Here is a 24,913-nt window from a genome sequence, read left to right as displayed (position 1 = left end):
ATACAGGATTTATTTTAGAATTGTTCTGACCAGGCCTTTACTTGAGGGAATCCTTGATGTCAGTATCCTTGAATTCTATTTTTAGGTTAGAGTCCTAGGGAAGTTTCCTGGAGTTTCCTGTAGGAAGGTATCCTTAGCTGCCTGCAGGCTAAGGAGCAGGGAATAGAAGGTATTGCCATTCTTAGGATTTGGTAAATCAATGTAATCCACAACCTATCACATTTCAGGACCATATTATACCACTTTTAACCTTTCCTGGTACTTTTCAATCCAGAAATCTTCTGTTTTGCCATCTTTATAGAAAACATAATATCCATCCCTCTGTTGGAGTGAAGGAGCAGTTTCCTCCTTGTATAAAGTTAGGAACAAGATCTGAACTTTCAACCAATACTTCTCAACTGTATCTTCACTCTCCCTTCCAGGGATTCTTGTTCCTGAGTTTTCGCAGAGTTCATCAGTATAATATGGGTTACCTTTTTCCTTTCTCTTCTGCTAGATTAAAACTTCACTTTCTCAGGTCTGCTAAAGTTACCACCCATCTATCTATATACCAAATCCCCAAATGCTGTAACTGTTGCCCTCTTTCTTTGCTCTCATTGGTGTGTGCCTTTTAAAATAAAAATCTCTTAAACATCATTTTAGTGAGGTTTCAGGAAGGGTCAGGAACTAACACATGTATTTATCCTTAATCTGAAACCTATCAGTTAGTCTTTATCCTTTTGCATTGACATCAAAATGGGTATTACTCTTTTTTTCCCCAAAAAAACATTAAAACAAGGCCCAATGATCAGGAGAAACAAAAAGTAGAGAAAACAGCAATTTTTGGATTTGGATGAAACTGAATTTAATAATTGCAAGCTCTTATAAACTAGTACATCATTGCCTTAACAATGTATTGGACATTGTGGAAAATAAGAATATGTCTCTATTTCAAAACAGTCTCTACAAATTCTCAAAAAGATGAAAATTAAAGAGGTCCTTGAATTGATAATTAACCTAAAAGAGAGTATGCAGAGAGAAAAATCCCCATGCAAGGAAGAATGGTAAAAGGCAAACTCGGTAGAGGAAAAAGGACCTTAAACTACATTTTGAAAAATAAGCGTTATAGACATCTCCTCTGCAGAGTTTGCATAATGTGTATTAGGTATAAAGTGATCAATTGATTGGGGAATAAGATTTATTTTATGCAGACTAGAGCTCCTGGCATAATAAAAAAATAAAAGCTCTTCTTTTTACAACACAGTTGCTTTAAGTGTCTTTATTCTCCATTTCTCACAATAGTGGGTCATTAAGATGTTGAAACAATTTTTTTAAATACAAGCTTAGTTCACTACAATCTTATAAAAAGAGATATAACAAAATCGTTTTTTGTGATGTTCAGGTTTTAAAGTTATAATTTTACAGAGATTGAAAATACCATTATTATTTAAATAACTTCAGGTAAAACAACTTTGTTATTGTGCCCCTGCAACTCTCAAGTCCCCAACACTATTTATGCTACTGAAATAATTGTCTTTCTAGCACAGCTTTTGATAATGTGCAGTTTTAAGGACTATATTGCCTGGAGCAGAAATGACTTTAATTGGATGGATATAGATATGAGAGGAAGGATTCCATGCAGAACATTGTGCGTGCTGCAAAATGGGAAGACCGAATGAAGAGATGAATCTATCTTCCCCATAGTGTCTGGGTAGGGGGATGGTGGAAGTTAAGTATGGACGGGTGGCTGGGCAAGTCTGAACACAGATGCTTTCAAAGCCATGTAGTGGGAAATGAACTCTAACGTACAACGAGCCCACAATTTTGTAGACAACAGAGAGACATCGATGTTTTCTGAATAGAGAGTAGTGTTGGCAAAATGATATTTCAAAAAATGTAATCTGCCAATACCGTATAAGGCAGAAAGTCTGGTCACAGAAAACAGTTAAGACACTAAATAATACAGAGATACAAAGTCACGTGAAGCTGGCCATTTTTCCTTGGCAGTAAAAATGTGAGAGAACTCACTTCAGAGCAAGAATCAATAAAAATGAGCAATCTACATTTACGGTACTATAGATATAGGCAGTCCAGTAAAAGAAATGGGACTGAATTAGGACTGATAAAAGGACTTACACTGAAGTAGTTTTTAAACTAAATCCACGATATCGTTTGGTTTTCAATTCAAGAAACATTTACTGAGTATCCACTATATGCAAGGCACACAGTCTTTTCTCATCATTTGTCTCATTATCTTAGAAGCCAAATGTAAAAAATTCCAGTTAATTGATTTCACAGACTGATTGATGTTCTTCTGTAAGAACAACAGATTGATTTTTTTCATAGACAGCAATACTAATTCTTCCATCATGTCCTTCTCTTTCTGTGCACATAGTCCTATCGACTTTGGGGCCAACTCAATACAAAAGCAGAAGAAAGGCATTAAGAGAACAAGGTCCATTAGGCCCAATATTGCCTCAATTACTTTAATTCCACTATTCTTGTTCATATTACTACTTTAATCAATAACTCTTTTCAGTTTTTCATGTTTACCCTTTTCAAAATCACAAGTAGTAAGATTACAGTCTTTTGAGCTCACTGGCAACAGATTTTCATAAATATATTTCTGAATTTGTTATTGTCTCCAGATCTGCAACTGAGAAGTCTTCAATTAAATCAAGTTTTCCAGAGGCCATTTTATTTAATAATGCAGAGCATCTTCATTCAATATGGGTGCTTTTACCTGTTATTCCATCTGTCACTCACTATTAAAGACAATCACACATGCTAAATGGCTTCCTAAGTATCTTCTCCCCATGCCTAAACCTTTGGATAGTTTAATTGATTTTCAAACTGTGTCTTTTTTCTGTATATATTCCTGTCTTTTGTTTAATGCAATCTTTCTACCTTCATTGACAATTATTCTTCCCTCTAAGAGTTTCATCTGGATATTATGTTAATTCCTACCCCTTCTATATGACAATTAATCAATCCCTCAGTTCCACCTCTGTATCAGCCTTTCAAATTGAAGGAACTCTGTTTTCCTCTATTCTTTTAACAAATATCCATGCAATGTCTACTACTAATACATGCAAGAAGCTGCACTTTCAGCATAAACAGGATACATGGTAGGTATATGGCCCTTCTCTTCAACATGTGGATAGTCTGAGAATGCTATAAAAATAACTTGTGACATATGAGAAGCATGTGAAAACTGCAATATGCAGAAAGTTGCAATGAAAGTTCTGGAATTGACAGGGATAAATCATTCATGAGTAGAGAAAGTTTTCATAAAGGATATGAATTTCAGTGAGGTCTTAAAGGAGGGGAGGATTTTGAAAATGGAATCTAAGAGCAAAATAACAAATTCTGTGTGAAAAGCAAAACAGGAAAATCTAGGAGAGTAAATGATTCCATGGAGTAAATTAAAGAGAGAAAACTTGACTTCCCTTTGGAAGCAGTGAGACCAGAACAAGGGTCATAAAGGAAGAGTTTGGCAGGATATAATCACTCTTTCACACAGCCATTCTCCCTGCAAGGAGCAGGATGAACTGAAGACATAACAAAGAAGGGCTCAACAATGTGTCAAAGGACCTTCAAGATTTAATGTCTGCCTTCCTATAGAGTCTCATCTAGCCCTATATCCCTCTCCTGACTTTATGCTCCAGCAATATCTCAACAACATGGAATACACAAACATGCCCTGCCCTGTCATACCTCTCTGCTAATCTACCCTCTGTTTCCTTTAGAATGTTCTCTCTCTACCACGCATCTCCTACTAATTTCCATTAAAAAAATATTCTCTCTATATAAGTATTTCCTAATTGTCCCAAGCCAATTTAGTTGCTCTGTTTCCTATATAAAAGGTATACTTAGTTTTATTGCTCCATCGTAGTCATGCAAAAATCAACTGCTATCTCCCATATAAATTATAATATTCTTGATACTATGCCCAGAACAATGTTTGGCACCTGTCAAAAGGGTACTACATGAATGAATGAATGAATGAATGAGCAAATAAATGAATGAACGATCCAACGAGCAAACAAAACAGAATGGTCATATGAACAAGCAAGAAAAAGAGAAATGCTTAGAAATAACTGTAGATTTAAAAAAGGAAAGTAAAATATAAAAGAATTATAGAAATCTGACAGAGCCTAGTGACAACTAAATGTAGATGAAGAGAATTCCAACCTTCTGAGTTCCCTGCCAAAAGCCACTGCTCTTCATCACTTTTATATTATCAGCTCATAAGCACTTAACATAAACTCATGATTTAAAAGAAACAAAGAAGGAACCATCAGAGGGAGAGGAAGAAGATCCTACAGAAAGCAGACATTAAGATTCATATTTTAACTGATTTGTGTTCAAATTTTGAAGTATAATTTGTTTAATTAAAATACTTTCCATAATATCATAATTACATTGTAATGTCAGAGATCTAAGAAAAACTAACCATGTTAATTATTAACTAAAAGGACATAAGAATCATTTTTCTCATTTTCCCCTTTTTAAAATCAGAGTCTAACAAGTTAGCAAATTATTATCAATTCCATGAAAGTCTTATAGCTGAGTTTTCAGAAGAGTAAGATTAGTGAAATTAGAGAATGCAAAATGGAGTACAGACAAAGCAACAGTAACAAACTCGTTTTTCATGTTCAAGGCACCTGAGGTTTTATTTCTGGGTTATTTTCTCTTTAATAATAGAGAAGTATTAGGTACATGTAAGATTACTTGATTATTAAAATAAGACTTATTGGGATGTTATGATTGTTGTAGCGCGCATTGTGGAGTACTTCACTGGCTATTTTGGGACAGATGAATTACAAGCATATAATTGCTCACCAAGCCCTACCTGCAGCTGGCAAGGGCTATCCTGCCATCACTTAGTTTGATCATTGTCTAACCAAAACAAATTAACTGTTTCAATTTTAATGAAACCCTATAGACACGCCCACAAGCCACACTTAGCAGAGTTCACAGGAAAGTTATAGGAGACCTCTAATGAAGGGTAGTAAGCTCTTGCATAAAATGGAAAAGCAAAGTAAGCAGTGCAGACACAGGATGAAGTTATACATCTATACCTGGCATTTGGTAGAACTGTGCCTGCATGCATCACACACGTCATAAATATTTGCTGTTTGATTTACCAATTTTTTTAGGACTAATGTCAGTGTGAAAAATGCTAAAATGAATTTTTATTTTCATTTTCATTTTCTACTGCCTGTTATCATCTTATAAATTCACTGCTGCCTAAGCCAATGCTATCAGTTGGCCATGGGACAGCCTGCAGCCCCACCTGCAGGAATGCAGAAGTTCCTGTGGGGCTGTAAAAGCTTATATGTAAATGATTCCACCCTTTCTGCAGCTCAGACTTCCTGGAGGCCTGGGCCTGACCCACACAGTCAATATCTAGACATTGGCCTGACTGCTTACAGCAGCTGCACACAGCACTAATTCCGGGGCTTAAACGAATTCGCAGGGCTCCTAAAGATGCCTGCCTCACTCCCAGGAGATCTGCCCCTGGACTTTCACTCACCTCAGCAGGAGGTTTCCTTTTGCTGTTAAAAAGGTAATCCTTTCCTGGAAGTAACAGTAGACATGGCTAGAAAGCACTATCCCAAGAGGAAATAAAGGGTTTCCCAAATAAGCAACTCTAAAGGATAGATCATTTAAGTGCTACCTTGAGACTAGTATCCTAATAATTTATCAACATCCAAATCTGAACACTTAAAAGGTAACTTGTAATAATGTTGAGCTAAAGGAAGCATAAAGAAGGAAGAAGACATGATTAGGGCAGATCTATTTCAGGATAGCATTTAGAGATTAAAGCCAGAGAACAGAATGTTAAATTTAATAAGTGCAAAGCGATGCAGCTGGAAAGAAAGAATAGCCCGGCTAAGTATGATTTAAATTGTATTGAATTAGCTGGAACGATATCTTGATGTACTGATAGAGGCAGCATGTAAATTGGCAGTTCAACCTGTGATGCCAATGGAGACAGCAGTACCAGCTCACACAAAGGGCTGTATTTTATAAAAACCCCACCTGCCACTACCTTTAAAGGAAAACTCTTATCTCATTTATGATACTGTTTAGCCTGGACTATCCTGAAGTCAAGAGTTCACTAAGGACAAATGCCGGCATAATACCTGTCCACCTCTGGTCACTGCATTTTGCTTTGTCAAATTAAATTTGGCCATGGCCTTTATGGTCTGCGCCATTCACTAATTCAACAAATATTAAGCTGCAGGCACCATGCTAGATGCTTTAGGGGTATCTAGAGGAATTCAATTCAGGCATACCTTGAATATATTATGGGCTCTGTTCCAGATTATTACAATAAACCAAGTCATACACATTTTTTGGTTTGCCAGTGCATACAAAGGTAACGTTTACACTATACTATAGTCTATTACGTGTGCAATAGCATTACATCTAAAAAACAATGTACATACCCTAATTTAGAAATCCTTTATTGCTAAAACAGGAACACAGTATGAGCTCATGTTGTTAGAAAAATGGTGCCAGTAGAATTGCTGGATGCAGAGTTGCCACAAACCTTCAAATATATAAAAAAAACACAATATCTGCAAAGCTCAATAAAACCAAGTACAATAAAATGAGGTATGCCAGCACCCACATAGTGTTATCTGCTGAATCGTGTACACCAAAAAGATGCTGCAATCTAAATCTCTCATACATATGACATTTTTAGAAATAGAGTCCTTGCAGATGATCGAGGGAAGATGAGGTCGGTAGGGTAAGCCCTAATCCAATATGACTGGTGTCCTTACTAAAAGGAAACCTGGACACAGACACAGACACACACATAGGGAAGACAGTGTAAAGACACAGGGAGAGTACCATCTACAAGTCAAGGAATGCCTGAGGCTGCCAGAAGGTAGGAGAAAGGCCTGAGACAGATTCTTCATCACGGCTGAAAAGGAACCAACCCTGCCAACACCTGGACTTTGGGCTTTCAGAATCCAGAACTGTGAGACAATACATTACTGTTGTGTAAGCCAGACAGTTTGTGATGCTTTGTTAAGGCAGTCAGATGAAACTAATACATACTGGGTCACCAAAGAAGCAAGACCAATAACAACATTGCCGTGGTCATCAGAACTCCTAGTGTGGGTCTATCTACAGAAGCTTTGGCTCAGTTAACGAGTCCAGGTTTAGTTACTGGACAATAGATCACCACCATCCAAATCAGTTCTATAGAGGTCATCAAAGAAAAAGATGGCTCATATCCTAAGGAGAGACTAACCCAATGAGGACTTTTCAATCCTCTAAGAAGATGATTAGAAAGAAACAGAAGCAATAAAGGTTTATGGAAAATTAATCTCAGTGACCTATTTGGGAAAATCAAAGTTCTGAGACATGCATTTATTTCAAAAGAAAATACAAAGGAAATTTAGAAGGATACCTTTAGATAAGGGGACAGAGATAAGACTTTAATTAGAAGTCTTCAGTATTCATTTATTTACATAAATGTTAAAAAGATAAAGGCCTCATGATAAGCTGATAAAGTTGAACAACAGTAGTAATTTTATGTAAACGCTGTAGAAGTTGGAAAGAGATTTCAAGTGACCAGTCCTGTTTCATTGCTGGATGGTCACAGAGGTCTTGTCATAGGTATTTTGTAAATGCTCCCCAAATACATGTTAGTTCACTGAGATCTTCTGCCACAGGCCCTGAAACCCAGATATAACTTAGACACAACTAAGAATGCCAGAGGTATAATCAAACTAAATCCCTTCCCATATGGTGGGAGATAACTAACCTGCTTGTTATTTGTGGTGCACATACCATCCCTTTACCTGAGCATGGTGAGCTCTCTCTCCTCCACATACTATAAATATGATAGCATGCTGGCAGCAAAGGACCTGTAAAATAAAGGCCATCTTGTTAGAAAAAAACTTCAAACATCAATTTCAGAGAGGTGACTGAACCTATCTATGTAAGCAGATGCAAGGTTTCGCCTGCAAAGTTCGAGCTGAACATAGCCCTTTCCATTTCTGGCCATTGCGATTGAATGCCCTTGGAGAAGGTCTCTGTATGGTGCTAACTTGGTAACAATCAATAAATGTGAAGGTCTCATAATAAACAAAGCCTTAGAACTGTCAATCTTTCAAACAGTATTTCTGCTTTAAAAGTAGTTTTTCTTGCTAAAGTAGATAAGGCCAGTCCTAGGACCAGGGCTTCCCAAATCTAAGAAAGCCTAAACAAATCAGGCTATATGTTAATTCAGGGTAGTACAATCTAAAATGTCATTCAAAAGGTGAGGGGAAGGAAGGCAGCAAACCACACTGCCATATGTGTACCTATGCAACAATCTTGCATGTCCTTCACATGTACCCCAAAACCTAAAATGCAATAAAAAAAGAATAAATAAACAAATAAAATAAATAAAAATAAAAAATAAATAAATTTTTTTTAAAAAAGCAGTTTTGGGGGTTGACTAGTATCAGATGTACTGTTTTTAAGTGTGAAAAATTCTTGCAAGTTTCCAAATTGAAATAAGAGTTACACACTTACAAGCTTTCCCTCAGGAAATTTGTTGTTCTGGAAACTATAAAGTGCTCCTAGATATTTTCATAGGATAAAGCCCAGCTTTATTTTCTAGAAAGTGTTTTAAAGCCTTGTTACTCAGAGTGTGGTCCATAGGCAGTGAAATCAGCCTCACCAGGAGCTTGAAGTGCTGAATCTGAGAACCTACCTGTGACCTATTGCAACAGAATCTGCATCCTCAGATAATCCCTACGCACATTAAAGTCTGAGAAGCATGGTTTTAAAGTGCCTTATCCATCAGGCCCGGGAGTCCTAGAATCATAAGAAATAGGTTGTCCCCAAACTTCAAGACCATCCTCTGGTATCTAAAACTTAATGGAATCCCAAATCCTTTATTATAGTTACATGAATCTGGAAACAAATATCCTACTAAACTCTCCAAAAACACCTTACAACTGGCTACATCTCTTTTCTTTCCAGAACATGCAGACTAATTGTAAACAGGTATCAAAAAGCATAGCCAAATTTAGAAGAATTTATTTTACACTCTAAAGATCAGCATCTGTAGACATCAAAGATAGACATTATTCGTTCCATAACGAGGTGCTCAGTAATAATGAATACTGTGCAAAGAGCCTAAAGTGGAAGGATAAAAATTACCACACAACAGCCAGGTGCAGTGGCTCACGCCTGTAATCCCAGCACTTTGGGAAGACGAGGCAGGTGGATGAGGAGGTCAGGAGTTCAAGTCCAGCCTGGCCAAAATTGTGAAACCATGTCTCTACTAAAAACACAAAAATTAGCTGGGCGTGGTGGTGGGTACCTGTAATCCCAGCTACTCGGGAGGCTGAGATAGAGAATTGCTTGAACCCAGGAGGCAGAGGTTGCAGTGAGCTAAGATAGCTCTACCGCACCAGAGTCTGGGTGACAGAGGAAGATTCTGTCTCAAAAAAAAAAAAAAAAAAAAATTACCACACAGCATGACAGATCTAACAGGAAAAGGTCAGCACAGGAAGGCAGGGGCGGGGGAAGGTACTAATACACACTTAGAAAGTACCTGACCTAGGTGGGAAATTCTGGGAAGGCTTCCTGAGCTGAGTCTTGAAGCAATGCACCTATAGGTATAGTGACTGTGGCCTTAGGTTAGGGCAGGTCACTAGACCAAGACCAGCAACAGTCAACTATCTTACTTCAAAAAAAATATCAAAATGTGATTTTATCGAGTTTTTTCAGCTTCTTTAGTATTTGAATGCATGAGCTATAAATGTGACAGCCCTTAGGAACATTTCTCTTCCCCTTCAACTCTCCTACAAGACACGGAGGAATGGCAAATGTCAAACACAAGATGCACTACTCAGAAGTTGGCTGCAAATTGTAAGGGGGCGGGAATAGCAGAACTGTAGCTACACATTTGCTATTTGATCACATAGAATGTCGACGAAACTGCCACCACCAATAAGGGGACAATAAAGAGAATCACATGGAAGTTAATACAAAAGTCAGGAAAATGTCTTCAGCAAGGGACACTGGCTATCTGGCAGATGCCCTGCTTGGAGTAACTGAAGGCTCTCAGTGTGACCAAAGTGTCCACTCCCCTCTCTGAGCCCCTCTCTTCTTCCTGAATTTAAACAGTTCTTATCCCATTTCCTTCCCTCTCACTTATTCTTGTGATTTCTCTGACTCACTTTCCTTCTCCTTCACTACCTCCAAGTACCCTTCTATCTCTAATTCAACTCACTTCTTTACCTTTTAATCTGCCCATTTTTCCACCCCTTCCTTTTGTGAGAAGAAGACGCTGAGAAAGAGAAGGAAGGACAACAAAACATCTTTTTTCCTTTTTTCCTTTGCTCTCTTCCCTTTTCTTCACTAACATCCCACATTTTTATTTCCCTTTTCTATGCTCTCTTTTCTTTTCTGGAATCAAACCTCTGTTGTCGGTATATGACCATTACTGCAAAGCACAGAGCTTAGAAATGATAGGAAAATTGCTTGACTCCTCTACTGTACCATTGTAATTCTTCGGAGTTCTTGGATTCTCCTAACCTACTGCCAGGTCAGTGATTGAGGGAGAAAAAAAAAAAAACTTTCAAAAATGCAGTAACTTAGTATTTTCTTAGCATTTCTTAAAATGTAGTACAATTCTGAGTTATTCGAATAAAAATGGAAAACATATTAGACAAAAGGCTTCATTCTACCCCGAGTTCTCCCTACGTGTATTTCCTCCAACCCACCATGAAACCAATCCTCTTGTTACACGTACTCCTTTTTGTGCATATCCCCAAAACCCTACTGGAATGACTGAAACAAGCTTCATTACCAGTAAGAGCCAGATAAATGACACGGCAGGAGTTAACAGAGTGCTTCTTTACAATGACACAGTGTAGCACACAAAGAGCCTCATTTAATGCCCCATCAGGAAGCCTTATAAGTTACAGCTTAATAAATATATGAAGATTATCATAATATAGAAAACATCTGGTACCACTTCCCACATGAAATGCACTTAATGGAGAACTCTACAGAGTAGGCTCTGATATGGCAATCTTGCATGTAGCCTTTGAATTGCAGAAAAGCAATTTGGTTTCCTTTAGGTATTTCACTCTTTATTTTCAACCTATGAACTATCAACAAAACTTTGTAAACAAATCTGATTTCCCAATCTTTTTATCCCAGCCCCTATATACCATATATGCCCCTGAAATATAGTACATATTCCCAAAATATTTGCTGCATGAATGAGTTGACTAGCCAAACAATCACTGGCCAATCAACATAAGCCTTAAGACATAACTGAATTAAGTATTTGAAGGAAAACGGGTCCAGGTGCAGTGGCTCATGCCTGTAATCCCAGCACTTTGGGAGGTTGAGGCAGGTGGATCATTCGACGTCAGGAGTTTGAGACCAACCTGGTCAACATGGTAAAACTCCAACTCCACTAAAAATACAAAAATTAGCTGGCACACCTGTAATCCCAGCTACTTAGGAAACTGAGGCAGGAGAATCACTTGAGCCCAGAAAGTGGAGGTTGCAGTGAGCCAAGATTTCAACACTGCACTCCAGCCTGGGCGACAGAGTAAGAATCCACCTCAAAAAAAAAAAAAAACAAAAACAACAACAACAACAAAAAAAAACCACCAAAACAGTATTTAAAGGAAAATATCACACAATAATGTGCTTTGAAAATTTCCCCTAGACTTTTGGCATTGACAGCTGATATGGCTCTATGTCTCTATCCAAATCTCATCTCAAATTGCAATCCCCACATGTTGAGGGAGGGAAGTGACTGGATTAAGGGGGTGATTCTCCCATGCTGTTCTCATGATAGTAAGTTCTCAGGAGATCTGATGGTTTAGAAAGCAGTTTTGCCTGCTCTCCTGTGCTCTCTCTCTCACCTGCTGCCCTGTAAGATATGTCTGGTTCCCCTTTCACCATCATTCTAAGTTTCCTAAGGTTTCCCCAGCCACGCAGAACAGTCAGTCAATTAAACCTTCTTTGTTTATGAATTATGCAGTCTCCATTTGTACCTTTATAGCAGTGTGAGAACCAACTAATACATCATCTAATCATAAGGTCAATATAGGGTCTTGGATATAACTTACCTCTAAGAACTAAAATGAAAAGAGGGGCTGCTTTGGGCAGAGATGCTCAGCAGTCAGATGTGACAATATTCTGTCAGCAAATGAAATGGAAAACTCTAGAAAGCAAACAAAAGTTCTAAAAAACTACTATTTGTTCCCATGATACTCTCTATACATATCCCATTATTACTGAAGGGCTCATTACAGCATTACATTCCTTCAAAGGTTTCTGAGTTATACTGGAATATCAGGACCTGATTACAGCCCACTATGATTTCCTAGGCAAGCCAAAAAGAAACCTCCAGAATAGATCTGCTCTAAAGATCAGGAAAGGGATTGGAATCCTATTTTGCAGAAGGTGAAGACAAGTTGAGCTGTGTCTGGATAGAACCCAAGGATCCCTATTTCTCTGGATTCACTTCTGAATTCAGGAACTAGGTTAGCAGTTCCCCAATCAACCAAGAGTTTACTGGAAGAGCTAGTAGTGGGAATTTGTTATATCTTGCTCTAAATCTCTTAATAATTTAAAATATATATTTTATTAAATATCACCAATAGTGTTGCAGATATTAGAATCTACTTTGTGTTCAAAAACTAAGAGATAGCATGGGGAGAAATGACAGATACAGGTGAGGGGACGGAAGGCAGCAAACCACACTGCTATGTGTGTACCTATGCAACAATCTTGCATGTTCATCACATGTACCCCAAAACCTAAAATGCAATAAAAATAAAAAAATTAAAAAAAAAATTAAAAAAAAAAAAACTATGAGAGGTGCTTTCTACCATTCATACCATTGACATCATTGGACTGGGATCATCACCCCTCCAGAAAAGAACTCTTTAGAAACCTACCCAATCTATCACAGAGAGAGAGAGAGTTTCTTGTATCTTTCAACTCCATTATCCCTGCAGACTTGAGACAGTTTTAACAAATGCCCTGCACTTACATCTGAAAAAGATTTGACCCTTGGAAGAAGAAAACGTAGACATTTCTAGGATATATGTATTTTAGTGTAGCTCTAACCCAAAGTAAAGTATTTTGCAAATACTTTAGCAAGTACTTACTAAAGTAAATTTACTAAAGTAAAGCCTTGGAAAATTTCTCCCACTTTTCTACCATTAGATAATATTCCCTTTATCCAATCCTATTTCTCTACAACTATCCACTTTTTCATCACCTAGTATAAAAATACACAAGTATAACCATTTCTTCAGGTCCTTGCGTCCACACAAAAGCTTCTTTGTCAGGTACAATTTATATTAAATAAATTTGTATGCTCTTCTCTTGTTAATGTCTTTTTAAGAGGGGCATCAGTCACAAACTTAGGATGAATGAGGAAAAGCTATTTTCTCCTTCTACACCATTTTAAAGCAATCCCTAGGTACTGCTCATATTACGTCTGCATGTCGTGAGGCCTAGTTCTGTTACCATTCAACAAACAAGGGTTCTAATAATAAGGAAACAGAGAAAAGGAAAATGTTCTAACCTTTTTCTCTTTAAATTTCACTTTGAGATTTCCAATATAAGTTTCCTAGTTATATAAAAACTATAGCTCTATGATTTTAATCCTGTAAGTCTGACTTCATCCTTATTTCATTTCCAGAAAGAAAAACATAGTTGCATTTGCCATCTGAATTCACTACCTACAGTTCTACAGCTATGTTTTTGTACTGGGGCATTGAAAGACAGAAATAAGTAGGGACAAAAAAGTCTGTTACCTTTTAAAGCCAGATCTGAATGCCTTCTCACCCTGCAAATCACATGCCATCCTTTTCCAGATTGATTCTTTGTTTAGTTTCACCAGTACATCAGCATCTTTCAATTTCTTCTACTCTCATCTCAATAAGCTATGGTTTATGGAAAAGATAAACCTGATTTTTTTTAAAAAAGCAGGTTTTTAAAAACCTGCTTCCTTCCATAACATTTGTTTGCATGTGTGTATATATATACATGCTCAATTCTCATATGATTTCCAAATTGGAACTCAAGTTCAAATAGTCAAATCATGCTTACAAAACAAGATCTACAAAGTGAAAACAGATTGATGGAGTACCCTTACCACCACTTGTACCATATCCCTGACAGACAGGAACCACCCAGAGGATCTGCTTTTCAGTCCCTAGGTGCAGCTAAGCCCTCCACTAAACAAGGCTCTTCCTGACTGAGGGATTGGGTGAATGCCTCTATAAGAGATGACCGCATATTTTCATAGTTTACAAGGATAAAGCAATTACAGCTTCGGTTGTTCAAGAATAAAGCCTCTTTAACATTTTAATGAGAACATTAACTCAGCTTCACTTGGTTTGGCCTCTCTAGGAAGTCTGCTAGCCTAAGAGAAAGTTTCTTTAAAAACCAGTAATGAAACTGCAAACCTCTCTGTGCCCCAAAGGGCATAAATGGGCCACAAACACTGGCTGCACTATTTCTCTCCTGAAGTAGCCTATATTTTTTTATAAGACTACAGTTTGGTAAATCAAAGAAGGCATCTGAAGAAATATCTCTCTGCAGTATTTGTGTGCTTGTATGTGTTCACTCATTTTATATCTGACTTGTCTCCTAATTCCTTTCTATGTTATACACAGCTTTGAGTACAATGTGTGACTCAATAAATGTTAAATCATACTTTTCTGCAATTTTCCTTTAATAATTTTCTACTGCCTCTGTTCACTCTTGCAGCATGACTGATTCCCACCAAGGCTACCAAACTGCCATTTGCCTGGAGACCCATTAAATTCAGCAGAAAACCAGCAGAGCTTCCGAAGCCAAAGGTGAACAAGAAATAATTCCCAGACTCAGTGACTTAACATGAATTTCTGCCTCTACTCTGAACAAAACCTGGAGCAAAGTGAATGAAGAGAAGACTCTTGTCACCGTAAGAGTAAAGCTAAAAAGAACGAATGTCCAAGTTTTAACTCTTTAACTCTTCAAATGTCTGCTGAGTATGTACTATGCAGCAGGAATTGTTCTAGATACTGGGGATACAAGCCAGGAACAAGACAAGACTCTCATTCTCTAAAGTTCTAATGAAAAAGACAGGAAATAAAGCAAAACAAGAATGTCAGAGGGCAATAGGAGCTATGAAGAAAATGCAACAGAGTGACAAGAGGCTAGATAAATAAGGTGAAAATTTAAAGCCAAGCAAAGCGAAAAACTACAGCAAATCCTCAAGGTCATAAAAAGACATGGAATAACCTTAAAAGCTATTATTAAGTGAAAGAAGTCAGTCTGAACAGGCCGCATTCTATACCACTCCAACTACATGACATTGAGGGACAACTCAGACTATGAAGACAGTGAAGACATAAGTGTCTGCCAGGGGTTATGGAGTAGGGAAGGGCAGGAGGAATAGGCAGTGGGCAGAAGATTTTAAAGGCAGTGAAACTATTCCATATGATTCTATGAGAGTAGATACATGTCATTATCACATTTATCCAGACCCATAGAATGTACAACACCAGGAACAAATCCTAATGCAAAAGATGAACTTTCGATGATAATGATGTGTCATCGCAGGTTCACGGATTTTAACAAATGTAGCACTCTGGTGGGGGGTGCTGATAATGCAGGAAGCTATGCATGTGGGAGCTACATGGGAAATCTCTGTACATTCCACTAACTTTTGCTGTAACCTAAAACTGCCCTCCAAAATAAAGTCTGTTTTTTAAATCCTTAAGAAAGAATGTGGTGAGCTAAAGAACTGAAGAGCCCAGCTTGGCTAACGCACAGTGAACAAGGTAACCAGGAGTGTGACTAGAGTAAACCAGGCAGACCATGGTTAGAAGCTTGAATTTCATCCTAAAAGCACCAAAAAGCCACTGAATAGTTTCAAGTAGGGCTTCTCATTACGTGTTCCACATTTTTGAAAGGTCACTCAGGCTGCTGTATGGAAAATGGATCACAGCGGGGCAATCAACAGAGGGTGATGATGGTGGTCTAGTCTAGGATAGTAGCATCAGAGCAGTAGAAGTAGATGGATTTGAAAGAGGAGCTGATGGGATTGGTGATGCACAGATTGTATGTAGGGCATGAAGGAGAAAGAGGAATCAAAGATGATTTCTGAATGGGAGAAGAGACCATGCACTGAGATGGGGAAGACCCTGGCTACGAAATCACACAAGGTGCCATGTGCCATGGTACAGATCTCTGGAAGCAGTGAGAGTGTTCAGTCCACTAAGGGAAATCAAGTTCAGCTTGCTTGATCTCTGCCTCAGCGTGAATAGCAAATGTGTGTGTGTGCACACATATACACATGTATATGCATATATACATGAATATTTGTAAATACATAATTTTTAATACTTTTTTTTGCAATTCAAAGCAAATTTTAAATCATGTCAGCAATCTTTCGAAAAACAGAGAGCCAGGGTTGTTATTGTCCCAATTAACATGCAAGGAAGCTGATGGCAAATGAGGTGAAGGGTCTTCTGAAGGTCACACAGCAAGCAGTCAGCAATGCTGAAAGGAGGGACCCAGCTTCCTTTCAGGAGTCCCTGTGGTACATCACGCGCTCTGTCTATCATCTGGAGCACACAGGGCACCCTGTAGGCACTAGCCTCAGTGCGAGAACATTTTCAGATGAGGTAAGGGTGAGGGTGCTGCTGCCTTACCCGTCATTTTCTTTTTACTCATCCCATCACAGACACTATTTTAATAATCCATAAAATGTGGCTGATAAAACTGAAAGATCGTTAACACCAAAGCAAACTTTACAGAGAGCAAATCAAATGTTAAGGTATATTGTGGCATAGATTTTTAGACAGATATTTAAATTATGTACCACAAGGCCTCTACCGCAGCTCTTTAGAAATCCTTTTGAGGGCTGAACAGGTGGAGATTCCTCGTGAATGGAAGGAACACACACCCAGGACTCACAGGCCTTTCAGGAGCCTCATCTGGAATTCTTCATCTTGTCTTTAGGTTTCTCGAAGTACATCAAAAGCACAGCCAGCACACATTTTAGGAAAAAAGACAAAAACGCTAGAACCAAAGAGTTCACACATCTGGTGTTTGTAACATTATTTAAAGGAATACAATTTATCTGATGAAATTACCACTAAAATAAGTCAGATCATATTTAAAGAAGACTCATGCTAGGGGCAGGACTGGGAAGCCTGGACACACTGTTTAGTCTGTGTACTACCTGTACAAGTTTCAAAAATATGCTTTCGTTTTTCATCTACCAGGCTTTCCCTGGGAGCTGTGAGGACTCCCACCTCATATTTAAAAGTCTGACAGAGAAACAATGAAGCAGCGTCCGCCTCTGTGTTTGTCCCTGTGAGTCATACATTTTCTGTTCCTACTAAACGTGGGATGGTTTTTCTCTTGTTGACTTGCAGACTTCCTCTCTGCTGCTTTTCTCTAATAATATTTTTCCAAAGGACCCCTACCTTGCAAGCACAGTCCCACTAAGGAACAACAGGCAATTATGCACAATCACAGTGATCACAGTTACTGAAGCCTGATATAACTGGACTGAGAACACCCACAGAAAGGGGTTCAGGAAAAAGAAGCTTGAGATACCTGATCAGCTGCACCCTGGCCTCCGGTCTACAGATTTAGAAAATCACTTGTCAGGACTGAAATCATGGTGGTCATATGTGTTGCCTTCTTATGAAGATGGAGTCATTTCTATCTATTACTGATTGTCTTGCCAATACTCTCACAAAGGTACACAGTAATACGCTCTCAGCACATGCAAAGTAGAGTTGAAACTTGCCCTGCTGTTAAACACTCAGGTGGGTGACCCTCTGAAACTGCCCACCGAGTCTCCTGCCAAGACCCTCCATCAAGGCCTTGTCTCCCTGTCCATTCTGCCCTACAGAACCCGTTTTACTTCTGGACACATCACTTTCCTATTTTCTCATATCATCAAATTTTTCTTTCCTTTCTGGGAGTGTGGTCAGTGAGATTTGCAGAGAATATAGGAAAGGCATATGGCAAGAATGAAGGCAAACTGGGAGTAATTTGGAGGGTTCAGAAAGCCTGCTCCCAGGAAGAGCCAGAGTCAGCCATGGAGATGGACTGATGGTGGGAGGCAGGGAGAGCAAAGGGCACATTAGTGGGAGCGGCCAAAAGGAAGCAATGGGTCAGGAATGAGAAAGATTCAACATGGGAGCCTTTGCTGCCACTATGAGACATTGTACAGGTGTCTCTGAGGCTGCAAGCAGGAGGCTGTAGGGTGCTAATGCCACCTAAACTAAAAAGGGCAAGAAACTGGGCACTCAAAAATAAGACAAATACTGACAATCTTCTCCCTTCACACACAAAACAACCTCTCTCTAGAGCTCTATTTCTCTTCTTCCCTTCACTTCTTGAGCCCAATGTCAAATCCCTAGTATCCTCACTTGACACCTTGAGGTGACAATTATTATAATGATGATTCTATAAAGATCTTTACACAATTTGACACTATAATTTTCTCTGCAAAGCATTTTTTTTATATCTATGGTATCTTTTAGTTCTCACAATGTTGTGCCATAAACATTATTAAATAAACAAACATATCCAGGCTCAAAGAAATTTAGACTCGTACACAATGCTACACAAGTGAAAGAATCTGTATTCAAATCCAGGTCTTCTGACTTGTGATCCTGTGCTTTCTAGAATATACTATTAGTCTATTTCTTCTTTGTTATTTTCATTTATTTTTAGGTTTCACTTTATTTTTAATTGATAAAGAATAATTAAATATTTTATGTTAGTTTGTCTTGTTCTCTAACTCTCTATTCTGTACATTTTACTAATTTAGACTTCACTAAGACTTCAGAATTGGTGAGGCAATAAAACATCATTTGATACTCTATTTACTTGGAAATCTGGGAGGTGCTAAATATGTATCCAATATATCCAGGAGGCTGAATGGGGATGCTATCATTCTGAAAATGGAGAAGAAAAAGAAAGCTTGCCTTCTTTTAGACATCAGGGCCAACATCAGCAGTTTAACATCAATATGAAATTTTTAAAATGGATTTGCTAACTACAAATGACTTAATTTCAAATTTATATCTACTTAATATTTTATAAAAATAAAAAAAACCCAAATATAAAAAATATAATCTTAAAGTAATGGTACTGAGTCCACAGGCTAATTAAAAAAAAACAACACATTCTTATGATTTTGTCATATACTTTTATTATGTAATATAGTATCCTGTAGTTCAATTTTTTCTATAAATTTGGCTCTGCCTCTTCTTTTACAGTCTGGCATGAAGTTGGTTTTCAAATATTTGTTAAATAGATGATGGATGCATAAATGGATGAATGCATAAATGGATGAATGCATATGTCTGTAAAGTTATACTCCATGTCAGCTGGAGAGTTAAATGCCACTTCCTTCAGGCACAGTGGCCCAGTCCTGGACTTTGGAATTTCAGAGATACAAATACCAATCTAGCTGTTTGTCAGCTACATCATCTTAAACAAATTACCTCACCTCTTGATTCCAAGTTTCCTTATCAGCAAAATGGTAACAACACTGAGTACCACACAGGATTGCTGTGAGGATAAAATGAAGTCAGACACTTGACACACTGCCTAGGCTGCAGCAGTTAATACAACTTATTTATCCTCTCCCCTCTCTCTGTCTCACATTTAGCATGACCCCTTTCATAACACCAACCTTGATAATGGTGTTTCAGTATATAAAACCTGCTTGTAAAGTTAACGGCCAAACATCAAGTTTATTTACAATGACTCAATTTCCCCTCTACTAACATTAATCTTATCTATTCGTGGTCTAGAAATAGGTTGTTATGCATAGCAGGTGTTCAATACATTTTTATAACTTTGGAAAAAATTCCCAGGGAATTGAAGCTCACTCTTTTGGGCACTAATACTCTCTTCATTGAACGCTTTCAAAAATGTAATATACACTCAATCACTATGCTAAGCAGCAGGTTGAAAGAACTCTAACCTCTTCTTGACTCAGTTGTCAACATGAACTTAGACTTAACACCATAAAGAAAAATAATAATTCCTTGAGGGTTTTTTTAAGTCAGTAGATTTGCTCATACCAAATCTACTGACCAGATTTCTATACCATGATCATTTCTTCCTGTGATCAGCACCATGAGACACTGGGGAATTAATAAGATCAAGTCCCTGTCATCTTCAAAGGGTTCACCAGGAACAATTCCCAGCTATTTCTTATCTGTGGCCTCATGACACACACACACACATTTTGGTAAGAGCTTTAAGGAGAGACCATAGTCAAAGGAGGACTGTTCTGTCCGTCATTTTACACATAATACCTACTCAACAAGCATTTATGAAGCAAATTGAGTAAACAGTATGTAACTTTTGTAATTATTAGTTTCTGTTTGGAGATGTTTTTCTAATCCATGGCTAGGCCCTTTACTCATTTGCAGCTATACTTTTTCATATGTGAGATAAGACAATTGGGTTAAATTATCCCTAACATCCTTTTCAACACTAATATTCTATGATCTAATACTCCTAAGCTCCCAGATGATAGAATTGCTGGAAATATGACCACTGGATACGTGAGTTATTAGGGGACACAATGAATAAACAATGCATCCTTTGCCTTCAAATGCAAAATCCTTTCAAAAAGATATTATCTGTGTGCCATGGAAACAAATGCCCAAAAGATTAGCTCTCTTACTTCTTTCTCTCACCTTATTAGCAAATATAGGAGTAGACATATTGACCTTGGAGTGTAAACATACTGATACTTTTCTTTCCCTTGTGTCAAATGTTCATAATAAATAAAAAACCCTAGTATATCTCAAAAGAAGTCAACTGTATTCAGGCAAAAACAACCTAAAAGGATTTTTCTCGAATAACTAAATGTAGTGCTTCACTGACCTTTTGTTTGTAGATATTTCCTCAAACACCACTTACTTGGTTCATATATTAATTTATTCGCATATTTGTGTAATGTTACACTTTTACTATTTGTACAGAAATGCAATCAAACTTTCTTAAACTATGGTTTAACTATTAAAACTAAAATTTCTAAATTAAAAGAAGTTTCATAAGTTGTACACAGAAAGGAAGTAGATGCTTTCAAACAAGTCAAACATTTTTCAGCAAGAACCTTGGGAAGGCGTTCTGAGCACAGCTTTGCCCCTGGAGGCCCAGCTGGCAAGAGAAGCCACAGACAACTCTCTGTTCCAGATAGGACGATGTTCCTTCAATTCAATTCAAAGTATAGTATCTTCTCCAAGCAGTATACCAATTCTAAAGTTAAAATGAAAAATATACGTCATTTCTGCCTTGGAGAAGATGCAGCAAGACTGAGCGCATACAGCAGTGACACTGAAAAATGATTTAGGATAAGACCCCACCTTCACCAAAATTAACTTGGTAAGAGCTTTAAGGAGAGATCATAGTCAAAGGAGGACTGTTCTGTCCCTCACTTTACGCACAATACCTACTCAACGAGCATTTACGAAGCAAATTGAGTAAACAGTATGTAACTTTTGTAATTATTAGTTTCTATTTGGAGATGTTTTTCTAATCCATGGCTAGGCCCTTTACTCATTTGCCGCTATATTTTTTTCATATGTGAGATAAGACATTTGACCTCTCTGATTTCAGTGTCCTTATCTGCATAATGGGGATGATAACAGTACCTACCTCATTGTGTTGTTATGAGGATTAAATACAGAATTACTTCTAAAGCATTAAGAATGATTTCCAGCACACAGCAAGTACTCAAGGTTAGTGTCATCATCATTATCATTACTGTGAACATACAACCTATGAACGTTTTTTTCTAAGTAAAACTGAAGCTATAACAGATGCCAGGAAATGAAAAGACAAAAACAATCTGGAAAATGATTTTTCCCACTTTCATCCTTGTTCTGGTTTCTTCCTGACAAATCCTAACTACACCTATTCCTCAGAGAGATATAGAGATGGTAAGCGAATGGAGGTGTGAAGAAAGAAGAAACAGAGAAACATGACAGGAAAGGGGCGGGCGCAAACAGGAGGTGCATTTCTGCATCATCCAAGCCATCAGAAAGGCAGACATTGAACTAAAGTTGGAGAGATCCCCACACTTGCTGCAGCCCTGCCCTGCCCCTTTCCCTTCTCCTCCCAAAAACTCCTCCCTCAAGCATTGAGCTGCACTTTTATCCTAACCATTTCTGTGCTTTTCTTTGCCCTGTTTATACTTTTGTTTTATAGAATATAAGGAAAGACTTTATATGTTTTATAGAATGGAAAAGGCTTTAGAAATCACCACTTAACCCAATCCTCTCAATTTATACATGAGAAACACTAAGGGCTCATGAGACAAAGACATTTTCCCTGGGTTGTATAGCTCTATAAATGGCACAAACAAAATTAACACCGGACTCCCTAAATTTATGCTGTCTCCCTTAGGACAACAAAATGTACACATTTATTCAAATGCAATATGGCTGGCCTTTATTCCATTTGGCAGACATTTAAATGTTTCTCTTGGGAAGAAAATCTTAAGAATTTTTTAAATGAGTTAACAAGAATCTTACTGTTTTTAATTTAATAAATATATTTTATTATTGACTTTATTGCTTGCTAAGCCTGAAATTATATTTCTCTACGTTTGAGTAGGTCTTGTCTAACCAAAAACAGGACAACCAGATTGCAATTAAACAGATATTCCCATTTGGACCATAAAAAACACACACACACACACACACACACACACACACACACACACACAATATCAAGAGGCACTTAAGGCAGGGAGTGATGGCTCACACCTGTAATCCCAGCACTTTGAGAGGCCGAGGTAGATGGATCACAAGGTCAGGAGATCAAGACCATCCTGGCTAGCATCGTGAAACCCTGTCTCTACTAAAAATACAAAAAATTAGCCAGGTGTGGTGGCACACGCCTGTAGTGCCAGCTACACAGGAGGCTGAGACCAGAGAATCGCTTGAATCCAAGAGGTGGAAGTTGCCGTGAGCCGAGATTGTACCACTATACTCCAGCCTGGGTGACAGACTGAGACACCATCTAAAAAAAAAGGCACTTAAAGTTTCAGCATATTCTCGTTGTCACTTGTCTGGCCTGCGTTTAGGAGAAGGAGATATCAAATATTTTAAGGCTCTTCTAATATACGGACTTCAAATCATTTATCTTCCAAAGGAGGAACAAGTTTCTTGCCATTTCTCCATATGGTATTTCTAACCCCACTGCCTGCCCACTGTACTCAACAAGCTTTCATATCTGGCCTCAGAATGTCCTCAGTATGCTTTGCCCAAATCAAGTCTATGGCCTCCTACACATTCATCACTCCTTACTCTCAGCCTTCAACACCACAATGAAAGACTGAGGCTCTGAAAGCAGAGCCTTATAATAATACATTTTTTAAATGGACCCGATAAGTGTACTTTTCTGTTGTTATATCTCAGATCTTTAAGTATAAGGATCTGGATAAAGCAAACATTTTGAAAGAAACAAAGCCCCCTGGTGTGCTTATACTCTCCTCATTTCTCTAGTATTCAGGGTAGCTATCTTCCCTTCCATTTGCTTCATTCACTATATGGGGCTTCAGAGAAAGATGTGAACTCACCGTGACTGAGAGAAAGGTTTTGGCAGTCTCTTCACACTTGTTAAGGTAATAGGAACATCTGAATCAACTAACTCAGTTCCATGATGTAAAGAAGTACTTACTTTTAGTAGACTAGACCTGCAGAAAGCCAGTTTATTAGAACCATGCTTGCTAAGTATTATTTACATGGATCTATACTACTATTATGTGTTTTGTTTTCCTTTTTATCTTTATTTTTCTTTCATAGCAAATGCAGACTGGCCACCATGGGTGGTGGCAGTTGTGGTTGCCATTCTCATTCATATGAAATTCAGTAATAAAAAAAGTAGAATTCAACATTACAAAAACAATTGCAAAAATTAAACACTCAAAGCTCAGAAAGAGTTGAGCCAAGATTTGAAAGTTTCTAAGGAAGGGGAGAAAATACATCGCTACATCCTCCCACCCTGCATGCCAGCTAGCAGTGGCAGTTCAGTCTCTCCAGATGCCTCTCAGAAAAAGAAATGCCACAAATATAATAGGTTGAGGTCCTGGGGGAGCCAATTAGATTTAAGCTGCTTTCAAAATTCTGCAAGAGAAAAAAAAAAAGGTATTAGAAAAAATTTGGCACTTGAGATGTCATTTATGTGTTCCGCTTAGGGCTTATGGAATACTACTCATATAAGGGCTAGTTGCCATGCTTGTAAAATAAACTTTGGGTTTTTGATGTAACAGAATAAAATCATTAGCTAGTAAAACAAACAGCTTCAGAAGGAGAATGTGGCATGTCAAATCTAAGGTATCTCATCTTTTACCTTTGGAATCATCAGCCAAAATATGACAAATTAGGCCAAAGTCAGTGGCGGACACTCTACTTAGAAACTCTCCTCTTAGAACTGGCTGTTGTGTTGTACTTTGAGTTTCTGGCACTTGTTGAGCAATTCTTTGGGGGTGAGCTGCAACGCAAAAGAAACTTTGAGCCCTCAGCCAACACCATACAAGCTCCTTAACTGCCTTTCAATATCCTATGGCAAGAGAGGCAGGGGTTGGGAAGGAAGTCGGGGGCTCATAAGGGCCTGCAGTGTCTCCACAGTTACAGAAGCAGGTCTGGTGTCCAGCTGGTGATGGGGAGAGATGCATTACACGAACGTAATGGCTATTCGTCAGTCCATTATAACCTTTCCCAATGAGATGCAAAGCAGATCCATCAAAGACAAGAGAAGCAGACAAGAGACAGTGAGATTTAAAAATACACCAACTTCAGTTGGGTTTCTGGAATGATTTATTTTCATCCCAAGATGAAGCAGCCACAGATTCACCTCCAAAGATGAGTGGAGGCTCAACCAGGCT

The 24,913-nt window shown here is 38.1% G+C and overlaps 1 protein-coding gene across 18 annotated transcripts in view; it reads right to left on the bottom strand.

Annotated features, from left to right (window-relative positions):
- The window catches only part of ENOX1 (ecto-NOX disulfide-thiol exchanger 1), a 616,720-nt gene that overhangs the window by 492,485 nt on the left and 99,322 nt on the right, over positions 1–24,913 (bottom strand). For 9 of the 18 annotated variants that reach the window (XM_074387775.1, XM_074387765.1, XM_074387773.1 and 6 more), the window contains one exon: positions 7,769–7,871. The exons of 3 other annotated variants lie outside the window; for them this stretch is intronic. The gene's annotated coding sequence lies outside the window, so the exon portion shown is untranslated. Of the gene's footprint in view, positions 1–7,768 lie in introns of all 18 variants that reach the window. 6 more of the 18 variants (XM_074387776.1, XM_074387772.1, XM_074387762.1 and 3 more) reach the window with 2 other exon arrangements.

The sequence above is a fragment of the Saimiri boliviensis genome, chromosome 16 (assembly GCF_048565385.1).
Source record: "Saimiri boliviensis isolate mSaiBol1 chromosome 16, mSaiBol1.pri, whole genome shotgun sequence".
In the NCBI taxonomy this organism is placed as follows: Eukaryota; Metazoa; Chordata; class Mammalia; order Primates; family Cebidae; genus Saimiri; species Saimiri boliviensis.
Note: the sequence above shows the minus strand (reverse complement) of the source record. Positions and strands in the feature narration are given on the sequence as shown.